Source organism: Typopeltis vanoorti, chromosome 12 (assembly GCF_054136105.1).
Source record: "Typopeltis vanoorti isolate ZY-2024b chromosome 12, IOZ_Tvanoo_1.0, whole genome shotgun sequence".
Taxonomy (NCBI): Eukaryota; Metazoa; Arthropoda; class Arachnida; order Uropygi; family Thelyphonidae; genus Typopeltis; species Typopeltis vanoorti.
Genome location: NC_143560.1, coordinates 14,486,175 through 14,502,660, shown reverse-complemented (window position 1 = coordinate 14,502,660; position 16,486 = coordinate 14,486,175).

Sequence of the window (16,486 nt, the reverse complement as noted above, 5' to 3'; positions counted from 1 at the left end):
CGCGTAAATACCATGATGTAAATTCCATGCTGTTCAGAGTAAGCATTGCTTTTGGAAAAATTTAAAAGACAAGTAGTATAAACTTAAAGCTATATGAGCTTTAAGTTTATACTACTTTAAGTTTATAATGACTCACGTAGGATTCGAAAGCGAAGCGGGTAAACGAGAAGCGAGTTTTACTATTATGAGCTCCCAATGCGACTAGCATGTTTTGCTTTCTCAGAACTTGGCCCCTTTCTTTATGAAACCCTTAATTTCTAAGGAATTTCTTTAATTAATTCTATATTATAAATCAGGAGTAGGCATTGAGGACTTGTAAGTCACAAGTGGTTCTTTTTCCCATACTTTCTTTAATGTCATTATGTTCGTTATGTAATATCTCATTTGATTTTTTAAATCGCAAATTATTGAAAGTCAAATAATTTCGCCTTCCTTGATACTGTTCAAATTCAAACCGGGAAAATGAAAAATAGAAATCCATTTGGTAACAGAAGACAGTCAAGCCTTATAATTTTTAAAATTATAAGGCTTGGCTTATATGTTACTTGTAATATTTGACTTAGTCAGTGGCGGCTCGTGGCTTGAAATCGTGGGGGATATATACATACACACTGTAAGTACAGTGTATACGGGTTTGGATAAAATATCAAAATTATGGTAAAAATTAAACATGAAAAAATATTGTTTATTAAAGATAAAATTATACAGTTTAGTATAATTCAGAATTTCTTAAAAGTAAAATATTTTATCATAACCCCGATAATGTTCTAAAATAAAAACTATGACAAATGTTACGTCTTTCATTGTAATGTCCAAATATTTAAAGAGACGGAGTAAACACGATAAGCACTACGAACACTCTACTACTGGCGCAAACTGCATATAAACAACAGTGGAACTGCGTGATGGACAGTGCCGCATTACGCTAATAGCTCGCATCTCACTATGACGTGCATATGCTTGCGCTCGTAGCAATATGACACTGTGGTAAACACAGTGCTGCCAGCGTCCTTCGCCCACCTAAGTGCTACAAGCGGGATTTTTATTAATTTTATACAAAATAAGAGAATTGTATAGGATTGTTTATGATAAAATTAAATATTACAAGCAAATATAAATAAATTAATAAATATATTTATATATCGAGAAAATTGGGGGTGCTGCAGTTTCGCAGTGCCTATGCGTACTTTAGAAATGTTTGTTTATTCGCATGAATTCATTATACACACATCGGCCACTAAATTATAAACTTTTATTTAATGCAGTGGTTTCCGTATAGGCATGCGACTGCCAGTACTGATCCTCTTCAATTCTCTTTGTATAGTTCGGTGAGATGTGGATCGGAAACAGCCTGCGTTAAACGCTTCGGTTAAGTGCTGAACACAGACAGTTCAGTTTCTCTTTACAAACTTTCTGAGGCCCTCTTAGGATCACACGTACGCCTCTTAGAAAAGTAATGGGGGTTATTTTTCCACTGATTAAACATTCGGTATATTTCACCTTTCACCAGTCAGCTCTGCTGTTTTCAAAATCGTGGCTCCAGTCAGACGGGCATCCATAATAAATCTTTTATTGAACTCCGAAAAGTGCTTTGTTTTTCCTATTTTGATTAAAACTATTGATGATTACTGAGCAGCAGCATTCAGTAGTGGCGCACGTGACCAAGCATTTTGCATTTTGTAAGTGACGTTTACGTATATCTGCATCAAGGCTTCTAATGCAGTGGCCGTTATGTGTATTTTATGCCTCTCGACTGGTGTCTATTCTCCCTCCGTAAGAGAAGGCTAATTCGTCTTCACTTGAACTAAAAAGTATCAAGTTGTTCACATTTAAGACAGGATGCGAAGTTTGGTTTTTCCTTTCCTATTTGTAAATGCTGCGAAGCTTTAGAGACTGAGCAACAACAGTTAATGGATATGTTCTCTTAAACTTTTAGTAGGATGTTGCGTTAATGCTTATGCATGGAGATCTGCTTCTTAATTAAAAAATGGAGAAGGGAAAAACTGTTTCTTTCAATCTCCACTGTATTGCGCTCAGAAATGATGCGCCTGCCATTTTCTGCACTTAAAAACGAACTTAATGCTTTTATTAATATGCATAATTATTTCAACCGTTTCTGTTACATTATTAGCATACAGAATTATTTTTGCGATTTTTTTAAAAAACACTCAGCATATATACCGCTGCTTAAAGAACATTTTTATTCATGACTTTACTGCGAAAGTAAAAAAAAAAACAGAAACAAAAAAAAAAATTCGACTTTTTTTTTTTGCCCTGTAGTCAGAAAGGCGTGGGTTCGATCCCCGTCAGTGACTTGAGGAACATTTATCTGGTCTCTTTCCACGAAAGGTGAGTTAGCAGACCTCATACGGAGGTAGGGGGTGTCCACCCAGAAACTCGGGTTATTCGGGGGACGAAAAACCTCATCATCCAGTTAATGTTGTGGTTGCGAAGTCAAAGAATACTTGGAAAGGGCGTGGGTGCTTAAGTGCCTGTTAGGACCACTGATATAAATACATTAATATATTTATTAAATTATTTATATTTGCTTGTAATATTTAATTTTATCATCAACGATCCTATACGATTCTCTTATTTCGTATAAAAAATAATAAAAATCCATCTTGTAGCACTTAGGAGGGCGAAGGCCACTAACAGCACTGTGTTTACCGCAGTGTCACATTGCTACGTGCGCAAGCATATGCACATCATAGTGAGATGCGAGCTATTAACGTAATGCGGCACTGTTCGTCGCGCAGTTCCACTGTTGTTTATATGCAGTTTGCGCCAGTAGTAGTGTTCGCAGTGCTTATCGTGTTTACTCCGTCTCTTTAAATATTTGGACATTACAGTTAAAGACAGTTGTTATAGTTCTTATTTTAGAACATTATTGGGATTATGGTAATGGATTTTATTTTTAAGTCATTTTGAATTAATCTAAACTGTATGATTTTATCGATAATAAACAATATTTTTTCATGTTTAATTTATTTTTTTTTATTTTTACCGTAATTTTGATGTTTTATCCAAACACGTGTACACTGTACTTAGAGTGCGTATGTATATTTCGAAAGTTGCAGCACCCCCACGATTTCAAGCCACGAGCTGCCACTGGGTTTATTTTTAGTAAGATACCTATTTCTTCAGTGAGGATGTTAAAAAATAAAAAAAATCGATAATATTAGCTCCAAAAACGCTGTAACAATTGAAGTAATATAGAAGAAGTATATAGTTTGGGGTGGTAAACAATTTCCAAAAAGAAAAAAAAAAATGAATCAATGGTTATTAAATATTGATTCTATGATGAAATTCTTTCCAAAAGTTTGCAGCATTCAAATAAAAAAGAATATTTTTTTTTTTAAAAATTCAAACCACTACCAAATCGTAATTGTCATTTAAGGATACAGCGTGACAGCATAAGGATGTGGCTTATTTTTAAATGCCGTAAACAGAAAAGCAGTTTACCAAAGAAAATATCGGTGAGCTGCTTTGTTCACCAAGTTTTACATAAATCATTTCACCCTTTCGGCAAAGACACCTCCCCGCTAGAAAATACAGATCAAAATCATTCAACTCAGAGTGATAGAAGTCTTTTTAATATTTATTAGTTTGAGTTGTAAAAGAGAGGAACCAGAAAAAAAAAAAAAAAAAAAGCGAAGATATAAATTTCTAATCCGGAGGGGGGAAAAAAATTGAAATTGACAGAACATCGAAAAGCTGGATCCTCTTTTAATAATTAAAGAAATCCTAATAATGACACTTGATCACGTGCTCCATCTCCTTGTCTCCACTTTAAGCCTTTAGCAGCTTTATTAAGGCAGCAAATTCGCGCGAGCTAAAAGAGAATTGGTTACGCTTTAAGCGAAGGAACATTTGCCAGCAGGCTCGGTGTTGTGGTCAGACGAGATAATTAAAGCGTTCTACCATTAGGCAAGGACACAAGAGTAGCAATATTCCATCGCTCCCTCGGGAAACAGAGTTATCGCTTCCTCTCAACTATCTAAATGCTAATACAATCTACAGCCTCGTTACTAGACTGTGCTTTTCAAAAATTCATGTTCATTCCGACAGTTTTAATACGGTTCACGCGATAATAATATACTGCCTTATTATCTGCCATATCTGTTCCTTCCGTAACGATACACGCGGTAAAGAATTAGCGAATTTCCCTCTCCACCTCAATTAGAGTAATGAATCTGGTAGTGCATATATCTGCATTGGATGCCGAACTCACTCGCTACCTCTCACACTTCCTTAAGCCTCTTATTGATTCTGTGACTACGACCCGATTCTATGACTACGAAATGCTCGTAAAATATTATTTTACGCCTCTAGCGGAGCAAGTTGTAAAAGGACCAAGTAACCGCTGACACCACAATTTTATCTTTCTCTAGTTTGCATTTAAAACCACCACCGGCATCATAAACTTGTATAGGAAGGCTACCTCCAGTGACGTATATATAGGACTCATTTTTAATTCCCGATCTGGTATCCATCTCTGCTAGAAATACACTGATAAAAATATAATAAAAGAAAAATAAAACTTGACTGCGCATGCGCCATTAATCGATAATTATTAGCCACACTTTAATGTATATAAACCAGGGGCGAATTCTCTGTGCTTGCTATGCTTGCTGCGCAAGCTCCTCACCTTGAAAAAGAAGTAATATTTATTTGTTAATAAATGCATGCATTTATTAACAAATAAATATGTCAATAAAAGCATGCACTTATTAACGCTGATGTAGTTGATTCATTGTAGCTGTTCGGTAGTGGTCTAGACGGAGAGTTGTACAGTGGGTGTTCTCCCGCGATGAGTCTTCGGACTCCTTGAAGATGTCACGAATAATAATAATAATAATAATAATAATAATAATAATAATAATAATTTATAAGCATTCCATTTAGGCTTTTATTTTTGTAGACAGAAGACATCTTAAGCTGGCACGGCAATAATTGAGCTTTGCGTTGCGTATCGAAGGCCGATGCTTGCTCGTCTAGTCAAGGCTACCTTGGCTTGCTCGGTTGTAGGAGCTTCGAGGTCCTCACTGCAGCACTGTGATTTCATGCGCGCGCATAGCCATATCCGCTCCCTTCACGTCGTCTTAAACACAGGCCATACGCAGTCAACGTAGCTCTAGCCAGTGAGCTTCAGCCAGCCTTTACAAATGTGCGTGTTGCTTGGGAAAATTAAGTTACAACCAACTTTTTATGACGATGTTATTGACCAGTTCATAAAGAAGAACCGTAGGGTAGAATTTGTATTCAAGTAGCTAAATTGAAAAACACAGAATATCATTTGTAAAATAAATAAATGTTGTATTTGTATGATTAAATGTACATAAATTTCTAAATATATAATTTTAAATGGTCAGTAATTCATTATTCCGCTAATTAGACTTCAATCACACCTCTCATTCCCTGAATGATAACAAGAGCAAGCGTGAATTTCAAGACCAGCATTCGCCCCTGATATAAACAGCTGAAAGGAAAAAATCACGACATCAGTGTTCTTGTAAGTTGAGAGAAATAAAATGACACGCCTGCATATTGTTCTCATTTGTATTAAAAATCATTTCATTTTCTGAAGACCGCAAATGTTAGCGAATGAAACCGAATTAAAGTAATCAATATTCTTCAACCAAGATAATTTACATTGGTTACATTCATAGGGAGCGAAATGTTGATTTGTAATTTCCATTGAATTTTTTTTTTTAAAAATCTTTAATAACTGATCTTAATTAGCGTTATTGTCCCTAATCAGTTACGATATCATCAAGACAAAAAACGGACATATACAGATAATAAAAGCTGCAGCAAAAGATGATGGCACGAAATACCAAACATCTTTCTCTATTTTTCAGTTGCATAATTTACTTTTGCATATAAATTATGCTCAATAAAAATTAACAACCATTAGTAGATTACACAGAACCATGGATGAGCTCAGGATTTGGATGATTGAGGAACTTTGTTCTAGAAATTAAAGAGGGGACTTTTTTTCAAGCCATGTCAGCAGCCTCCAATGAGGAGGATGCTTGCATGAAAAAAGTGTACGTGTCTTGCTGGAAGACACGCACATTTTGTCTTTAGTCTAACAGTTTTAAAGAACTAAGCAACTGTGTGTGAAAGTCTTTGCATATAATCTTTTAAATACTAATTCTACACGGCGTACAAATTTAGTACCCTCCAGTGATCCCTTTTAAATATTCTTTAGATGAAATACAAGTAATTGCACTCATTAAAATGAAGCAGCAACTAGTTCATTCCTTGCTTCGGAGAATTCACTTTTATCTCTAAAGCGAAAGTTTTACCCTAACTTCTTTAGCATGCAATTAGTTGTAATTAATTAATTAGTTGTAATTGGAGAGAGAGAGAGATTTGAAGGAAGATTAAGAAATTTGAAAATTATATCAATAAAAGTCGCTATCTCTCGAAAATTATGGCACTGACATTAACAAATATGCTACACTTTCGTTGTTTGCATACATCACAAATATCACAGGTCGCATACGACAATCATAACAATCACAAAAATCATAGTTCCCTTACAACAATCACAACAGTCAGAAAAATGATAGTTCTCACACAACAATAAAAAAAAACAGTTTGCATACAACAATCGCAAAAAAATCACAGTTTGCATAACAACAATAACAAAAATTAAGGTTTGTATACAATAATCACATACATCGCACTTTGCGTACAATAATTAAATCAACGTTTGCGTACAACAATCGCAAAAATCACATTTGAATACAACAAGCATAACAATTACACAAATTACAGTTTGCGTACAACAATCGAAAAAAATCACAGTTTAAATACACAATCATAACAATCACACAAATCACAGTTTGCATACAACAATCGCAAAAATAAGTTTGAATACAACTATCATGACAATCACACAAATTACAGTTTGCGTACAACAATCGCAAAAATCAGTTTGAATACAACAATCACACAAATTATAGTTTGCGTACAACAATCGCAGAAATTACAGTTTCAATACAACAATCATAACAATCACATAAATCACAGTTTGCGCAAACAATCGCAAAAAGCAATTTGAATAAACATCATAACAATCACAAAAATTACAGTTTGCGTACAACAATCGCAAAAATCACGTTTGAATTCAACAAGCATAACAATTACAGTTTGCGTACAACAATCGAAAAAATCACAGTTTGAATACACAATCATAACTATCACACAAATCAGAGTTTGCATACAGCAATCGCAAAAATCGGTTTGAATATAACTATCATGACAATCACACAAATTACAGTTTGCGTACAACAATCGCAAAAATAAGTTTGAATACAACAATCACACAAATTATAGTTTGCGTACAACAATCCAAAAAAAATCACAGTTTGAATACACAATCATAACAATCACAGAAATCACAGTTTGCATACAACAATCGCAAAAATCAGTTTGAATACAACTATCATGACAATCACACAAATTACAGTTTGCGTACAACAATCGCAAAAATCAGTTTGAATACAACAATCACACAAATTATAGTTTGCGTACAACAATCGCAAAAATTACAGTTTCAATACAACAATCATAACAATCACATAAATCACAGTTTGCGCAAACAATCGCAAAAATCAATTTCAATAAATATCATAACAATCACAAAAATTACAGTTTGCATACAACAATAGCAAAAATCACAGTTTGGATACAATAATCATAAACATTCCAGTTTGCTTTAGTAATTTGGACTTTTATGCATTATATAATAAATGACCATAAAGAACTAAGGCAAAATTATTCTCGAGTCCCTTCAATTTTAGTTTCCTTTCAAATATGCACCATCCTCTCGGTACTGTCTGAAATCTAAGTACGAAACAAAATGTCAAGAAAACAAGCAATGAGTGACAACATCTAATCTCAAAGCAGGTCTTCGCTAGATGAGTTGCGAGAATGTGGCATTTCTCCAAACTTCTAGATGCTGCCGTATGTGAAATTTCCTGCGCAGTGGGATTATAGGCCAGGAGGAGTCCATAAGCAGGAGCTATTTTTCACTATTACACAAAAAAATCTGCAGACAAACGAAATCTCCATCATATGATAGAAAATCCCTTCTCCGCAGGCGGCGATACATCCATGTCTCTTCCTTATAGGCGATGCTGATTTTAAAATCAACCATCCGTGATATTTTATTATACCTCAGAAATGGAGCAATGCATCCAATTGTAAGAAATCTGATTTATATACGGAAAAGTTATTCTGCTCGAAAACCGTTTATTGTATCGAATCATATTCTTTTGCTAACAGAATGACGTAGTACGTTTACTAATACAAGCGTGTATAATGAGATATTGCTTTCTAGATAAACGTATATTTATATATTTTCCTCTCTATGCGCTTAGTATGAAATTTAAAACCAAATGTCTATTAGTCATTTCAATAATAACAAACGGTTCGATTTTTAAGTATGAATAAATTAAAATAATATAGAAATATTTCCTAACTACTAAAGAATGTGATTATACAGCGGACAACAATATAGAAATATTTAACAAGCGACTAATGGGATTTAACAATCAGCATCAACAATCTAGAGGTATTTGCCAATATAGCAGACAACAATACAGAATTATTTTCCAAAAGACTAATGGACGTATATAGCAGGCAACAATATGGAAATATTTTTCAAGCGACTAATGGAAATAAACAACACGCAAAAATATCGAAATCTTTTGCAACAGAATTGGAATATCAAAAACAAACAATATGAAAACAAACAAACAAACAATGGAAGATGGCACGAAAATAGCAAAATTTAATTTTGACTATTTTTATCACTGACATAGATTAAAAATTAATTCAAATACTATAATTTGACAATCTTGCTTTCAATTAAAATTAATTATTTTCGATACTAACGTACCCTTGGTTGAGATTTTCGTGCAATACTGGAGCATACAGTTTCTGATTACGTGCTAATCAACTTAGTAACGTTGAACCATTATTTATCTGCGAATTCCAGTCACAATTTGATGTCTCAACAATCTGTTATTGACTGTCTTTATTTTTGAATTTTGTGCTACACAATTAAATGTAGCTTAAAGAGAACTTCGGTAATTTATATGCACCTCCACAAAGGATATTGATTAATTGACATACTCTCGCAATGGAGTGAAGTAATTAATCAAAGACTGAGAAATACCTGAGGGTATTAATTATGCAGAAGTCTTTTAAAGAGTGTTACCATTACTTGAAAAATCTGATAACTTTGGGAATGTCTTTCAAATCAATCAGACAGTGAAATGAAACTTTCTGTGTTATTTGCTTTGATTACATATAAAAGCCTGGCGGTGTCTTTTGACAAATTCACCGCATCTTGCGACATATTTTTTGAGAAACCACAGCAAATTACTCATTAGAAGAAGGTTTTCATTTATGTAAATATGAAACACAGACGATCATTTTATTATTCATTTACTATCGACTGAATATTCAAATTCAAACGACTTCGAAAGAATCTATTTGTTGCATTTTAAAATTGTTGAACATATTCGGGTAAATGTCGTATACAGTTTTATCTTTCTAGAATATTGCTCACAGTTTTCATTTAAAATACACGTGGATACGGTAACTATTTAGGGTCTTGAAGGAATTGGCTGAATTTTAATTTAAAAATTGCATTTGGTCTAAAGAAAAGATTTGTTTTTTAAATGGTCTGACCTTGCTTCCTATACACTCTCGTTTTCTGACCCGTTTGTGTGAATATCATTCATGAACGTTTGTAAATCTCTAGAAGATTTTAGAATCTTCGGTGGGCTAAGGATTTTACACCCTCTGTCCAAAACGAAACCGAAATTTTAATAGAAATTAAAACACAGGCCAATTATAATTATTCAAAACGTTTATTTCAATCGATATACTCTCCCTCAGCTACGATACAGCGTTTGGTACGGTCACTTAATTCGTTAAATGAGTTTTTTATATCGGTTTTTAGGATACTGTTGAGGGTCGTGGTTACTGCCGCTTGAACGTTTTCAATGGTGTCGTATCGCTTTCCTTTCATCGGCAAATGAGGTCGGGGAAGAGAAAGAAGTCACAGGTGCTAAATCAGATGAATAATGCGAGTGATCCAACAAATAAACTTGGTTTTTGCTCAAAAACTGTCTCGCAATTTTCGAACGATGAGATGGTGCATTATCGTCCAAAAGTGACGAACTACCTGCATCACGATATTCATGCCGTACGTGACGAATTCTCGCTATCAATTGCTTCAAAACTTCGAGATAAAACTCACTATTGACCGATTGGCCAGGTGGAATGAATACTTCGTGGATAATGTCCTTGGAATCGTAGAAACAAATCAGCATTGTCTTGACTTTTGACTTCTCCAAGCTACTTGTTTTCGGATGCCCCTCTTCTGGTGGTCTCCAATCAGCACTCTGGAGCTTTGTTTCGGGGTCATAACCAAAACACCACGATTCATCACTAGTAACCATCGTTTCAAGGAAGTTTGAGTCCATTAAACGAAGGGTTTTAATGAGGTCCTTGCATTGTTCAATTCGATACATTTTTTGATGGTCGGTCAGCTTATGGGGATTCCAAAATCAAATGTTGTGCACAGTTAATTGAAGATGAATCCCCAATTCATCTTCAATCAATCTCACGGACGACTTCGGGTTTTCTTTGATGAAATCACGCACTTTTTGGATGTTAACCTCGCTCAGTCCAGTTTTTGGACGGGCTGGGTTTTCGTCGTCCTCAAGCATCTCACGACCATTTTGAAATCGCTTAAACCACTCGTAAACTTGAGTAGGGGATAAGCACTCATCACCGTATGCTTTTTGAAGCATTTGCCGCGTTTCAGTAAAACTTCAACCAAGTTTAACACAAAAGACAATCGTAGCTCTCTGTTTGAAACTCATTTTCCTACCGTTCGTCAAAACACACTGTCGTTCTTGGCACTATAACTCGGCTTCTAATGAAACAAATGTCATACGCAGTTGACATAACACTAAAGAAGGTTGCCGCTTTCGACAACAAAAAGATACAACAGATGGCGCCACTCGTTTCTTCTATTTTCGAAAAGTTCCGTTTCTTTTTGGACAAAGAGTGTATATAATCCTGGGAACTATACTCAACCATGTACTTTTTCAAGCTATTTCACGTCTCCAATAAGCGAGGGAGCTAACTTCATTTTCGTATTTAAGTATCATTTAAAAACATAACTGCCCACGCTCGGATTCGAATCCATATTCAAGTTGTTGAGGGTAGACTATCTACTTGCTCAATTAGGCCAGAAACATAAAAGTATTTCGTGCCAAGTATCGAATCCAAGCCTCCTAGGCAAAAGCGAAGTGGCCCTGCCACTAGGACACATGTCATCAGCATGCTTTTACTGTTCAGTTTGTTAATTGATAAGTCGCGTACGTTGATCTGAAATCATAGCAATACTAAAACTGAATATGAAAGGCGAAACAGTTATGAATAAAATGTTTAAACATTTTTGGGGAAAATTCTTTCAAAATCAACTTACGTCTTTTATAATTTGATTCCACCAATTTATTTTCAAATTCAAATTCAAATTCAAATTTATTTCTCAAATGGAGTTGAGTGACTAAATAGTATTGTAGACAGGCATCTTAACATTAGATGACCAAGGCTATCAGACATCGGTCTAAATTAATAATACTGTATAACTTCGCTAGTAAAATATAAATGGCACTATCCATCATAAGGATGCTACTATCTGCAGACCGACTACTATCATTAACCATTCTGTATGATAATGCATCCTACAGAAAGTATGGATAGATATTTATGAAATAAAACTCGATCCGGGTAGAAATTCTGTTTTAGCATGTGTATATCTTTCTCTAGAGGTATTTGCCAATATACCAGACAACAATATAGACATATTTTTCAAAAGACTAATGGACATATATAGCAGGCAACAATATGGAAATATTTTTCAATCGACTAATGGAAATAAACAACAAGCAACAATATCGAAATATTTTGCAAACGACTAATTAGAATATATATCAACAAAAACAACTAGAAAATATGCACAAAAGATTACTGGAAAAAAAAAAAACAATTGAAAATAAACAGAGATTTTTGAATTATTTGTAGATTCACATAAAATTCCACTATATTAAGTGGAGAGAAAAAATTTGCGTGATGTTCTATTATTAAGCAAGCAGAGACATCAATTTTTCAACCATCAGTTGAAAATAATGCTAAAAGTATTGGAAATTAAGATATTCCTAGTGTACTTGGGGTAGTTAAAGAAACTTAGCCTAATGTGTCTTGACTGATTTTTATGAGGAACTATACCTTCTTCCCAATAGGGGATAATTTAGTGGGGTGTCACACTTTCTTCCATTATTGACAGGTCATTTTTTGTCGTGGTTTATGAATAATTATATGATAAACTAAAATCTATATTAAAGCGAAAACCAGTAGACAGTAAAATGTGCTGATGACGTTCTCTAGTATAGGTTACAGTGATAATGCTGAAATTATGTAAATGTTCATTACTTTCCAATTATACGACCTCCCTATTACTGTTAGGATTTTTTTTTCTCTTTGCAAAGCACTGTTCTTGCGACTATGGTCGATAAAGAGAACGAAGAGGGAGGATATGTTGATGATCGAGTTGCCTATCGATTATTCCTTTTTAGCCCTTTGCTTTGGCTGTTCAGAGATCTTAAATTCTACCCTAAAAAGAACTTTGCCGCAGAATATATTATTTGACTCTTGGCTTAACTTTTGTGTGTCTTTTTTTGTGTGCTTAATTATTCTGTATATAAAAAAACAATAACTTTGGCCGCTGAAGTATATGAATGCTTATTGTGTTTTATGTGTGTGTGTAATGTTTTCCGATTGGTTGTTTATGATTCACTGCAGAAGCAAAAGCTGTGAGGCCAGTATATTATGTTACCTGCGTGTTTCTTCAGGCCGATCGGTCTGTTTAGGGGGTTTAAAAAAAGCTCGAATACTTTGAAGGAGAACCCATGCTACATATGAGATCAGCTAACTCACCTACTACTGAAAAGGACTGACGAGGGTTCGAATCGGGTTCGAGACCGGATTTGAACCCGGGTCTTTCCAACCAAAAGGCATTTTTATATCCGTAGCAAGCTACAGAGCTCATTTATTTTCGCCACTGAAAGACACTAACGCATTTTTGTCATATTGTGTTCTTGCGAGCTACGTTCGTTATGATTAAAATGCTTGTCAACTTCAAAATGTATCATGACTGCCTGCTCACTGCTCTTGTAGAAATAACCCCCCCCCTCCACACACACACACACACACACACACACACACACACACACACACACTGTGTATGTGTGTTTAATAAAGCATTCAAGAGAAACGCTGTTATAACAGCGCACTCCATTTGCTTTGCACGTAAACAGCTTTTCCCACAGGGCACCTCGACAACTAGCAAGTTGTGTCCTTGCTTCGTCTTAATCCATAGAGAATAAAGCGAATCTGTTTAAACATTCAAGACTATTCAGCCGCATAATGTTTTTACATCTGCTTCGCATACGAAAAGAAAAAGGCAGAGCTAGGAAGAGGAAGGTGAAAGAAAAAGAAAAAAAGAGACTTCGGTGCTTCTATCAGTGATCCAGTGAATATTTCAAGCCCGTGGGTCTCTTGACTTAAACATCAGCAGCATTACATAGGAAAACGGGTGCTCCCAGTACTTGCATTTTATTCGAAAATGCCCGTTTAAATCCGTCAGCATAATTCTCTGCAGTGTGAAGACATGTTACCTGGAATATAAAGGTTTAGTATCATGAACTCAATCTCGAGTTTATAAATATGCTAAACAGCTGACATTGTTGGTTTGGGCGCAACATAATGTATGCCGTCATCTGTATGGGACAGGTTTTGCTATATGCGTTATCTTCGTCTGGCAGAGAAGTTCTATCGCAAGTTAATAACCGTAGTGGTAGTTCGTCACTCGGAGAGCTTCCATCAATAAAAACATCATAAGAAGCCAAGAGGAAAAAAAAATGATGAAAGCGATGACATGCAAGTTATTGACCATGTGACGATATATTTAGTTGGAGGAAGAATGGGATGTAACAAGCAGAAATCAATATGCCAAGGAACAAACTACACCATGCAATTATTTCAATGACAGTCATTCGAACGAAGTTTGAATTTTTCTTTGGAGTCTTTGTATATTGCAGTCTACGAAGGTTTCTGTTATGCGTTCAAATGCGGAACTTTTTTAACGACAGTAAATAACTTGTTATATAGTAAATAAAAAAAAAAGGAAAAAAAATCAAAACACGTTATTTAGTCATTTTACTTAATTCACATTTTTTGGCAAAATATAAGTTTTAGCCCTCCGTTCCTGGTTTTATTATTTATCAATTGAAAGTTTCCTTGGTTACGTAACTTACAAAATCATGTAAATATAGAAGAGTCATCACTGGTAACTTCTCCACGTGGCTTTGTTATTTAAATTTTTTGATTTTCACTTCTCATTATTTATTTTAAAAGTGAAATGATCATGATGTAAGAATGACCTGTTTGACCGAGTGGATTTGCGATCAGTTCTTCAAACCAACAGGCTATCGGTTCGACTCCCACCATAGGCATGAATGTTTTGGATGTTTCTAATTGTCTTTAGGTGGGAGATGAATCTCATCTCCTGGTCTGAGACCACGGATCTGCTTACAGGAGGCTTTGAAGTGACTTGGAAAAGACAGCGGAGATTCCGAACATCATGCAAAAATAAATCAATTAAATATAAAAATATTGAAAAAAAAACATCCTTAGTCCATTATGATACAAATGTACCACCGGTTGACTAGATTTGTGGGTGGGAGTCGTAAAAAAACAGCCACATCTTACCCGTATGTATTCAAACATAGTGAAATCCATTGCCTTTTTCATCTATTAAAGATGGAGTAGTTTAGAAATAGAAAGTAATTTGATAAAGTCAGAATAAAAGTGGCCTGTAATGGAAGGAGATTATTATTGAAGAGATAACATTTTGGGCTTAGAGATTATGCAGATAAATTAATGTTCTAAAATAATGTGTTTTGTGAAGATTTGTAAACTAGCCACATTTAGGGTCGAAGATGCTTACTTCCATTATCTAAGTGTCTCGAATGATTATCAAGTTAAAAAAATAAAAAAATTGTTCAACATGTCTGAATTTAAAATTTACAATGATTTATCTTTAATGTATCATTATCCATGTTTTAATTATGAACTGTATTAGAAAATTGTACGGCATTTCAGGGATTATAAAATAATGGAATCTATAATAATAATAATAATAAATTTTCTCATTCCGTGAAACCATTTGGTATTGAAAGCTAGATCAGAGACGACGGGATAGGCATGACACTGTGTGTGTGTGTGTATGTGTGTGTGTGTGTGTGTGTGTGTGTGTGTGTGTGTGTGTGTGTGCGTGCGTGCGTGCGTGCGTGCGTGCGTGGAGTCGGTTTCCGGTTTTGAGGGACAAAATCCCTCAACTTCTGTGTTTATTTATTTATTTAGTGTATGATGATACAACGGCCGTGAGGTTCTATTTACAGGGGAAGGTCGGCACCATTTCAAACCCCCCCCTCCCTAATTTTATCGGGGCTCGAGATAGGCATAGCTGACGAATCAGGCCTTTGGCTAGGTCTTAGGTAATTCCTGACTGTAATCCGTGTAATCCGTGTGTGTTCACGGGGCCGGTTTGCCTGTTCAGGGGGGGGGGGGGGACGAAACACCCGAGTATCCGGGTGAAAAAAAAAAAAACCCTACCGCCGTATGAGATCGGTTAACTCAAATTTTGTCGAAAGAGACCAGATAAAGATTTCTCACGTCACTGACGGGAATTGAACCCAGATCTTCCAAACAAAGGACTCCATTGAAAACAACTGAGCTGTGAAGGTGCTAAAGACTCTGTATATGACGTTTTGCACGATGTTGAGGCCTTTTAATGGAGCAAATGTCCTGAAGAAACGTTTGCGTTCTTCTTCTTATCACTTGAAATGTGTCAAATCAGGTCCACCATGTAAAGCAAAAGGCAAGAACACGATACTAATCGCAGATATTAATTTCACTCAACGCTTATTCTTTGTTGCCTGATTTAAATTAAGGAGTGAGTGCACGGTCTTTAGCACTTCTTTCTCTATTAACAAGTATATTAGTAATGCTCCTTCACTCTTTATTCCAACCCATTCAACCGGGGTTAGCGTGACACATTTTCTCATCTGCATTGCCCACTGCTTCCAGTTAAGACAAAATTATGACCGCGACCATAAATCAAAGTAGCCACACGTGCTGTCAATGCACGCGACAATGAGGTGAACTATCCCATAAATCACTTCTCTCTATAATAAATCCTCACCAGACTATAATTTTATGAGGAGATGCAGCACTTTAAAGCTTTCCGATCATCTCAGAAATGCTAGAATCTCGCGGCTCGAATAAACTTTAATTATTAGCAACCTGGGAACTTCAAGATTCT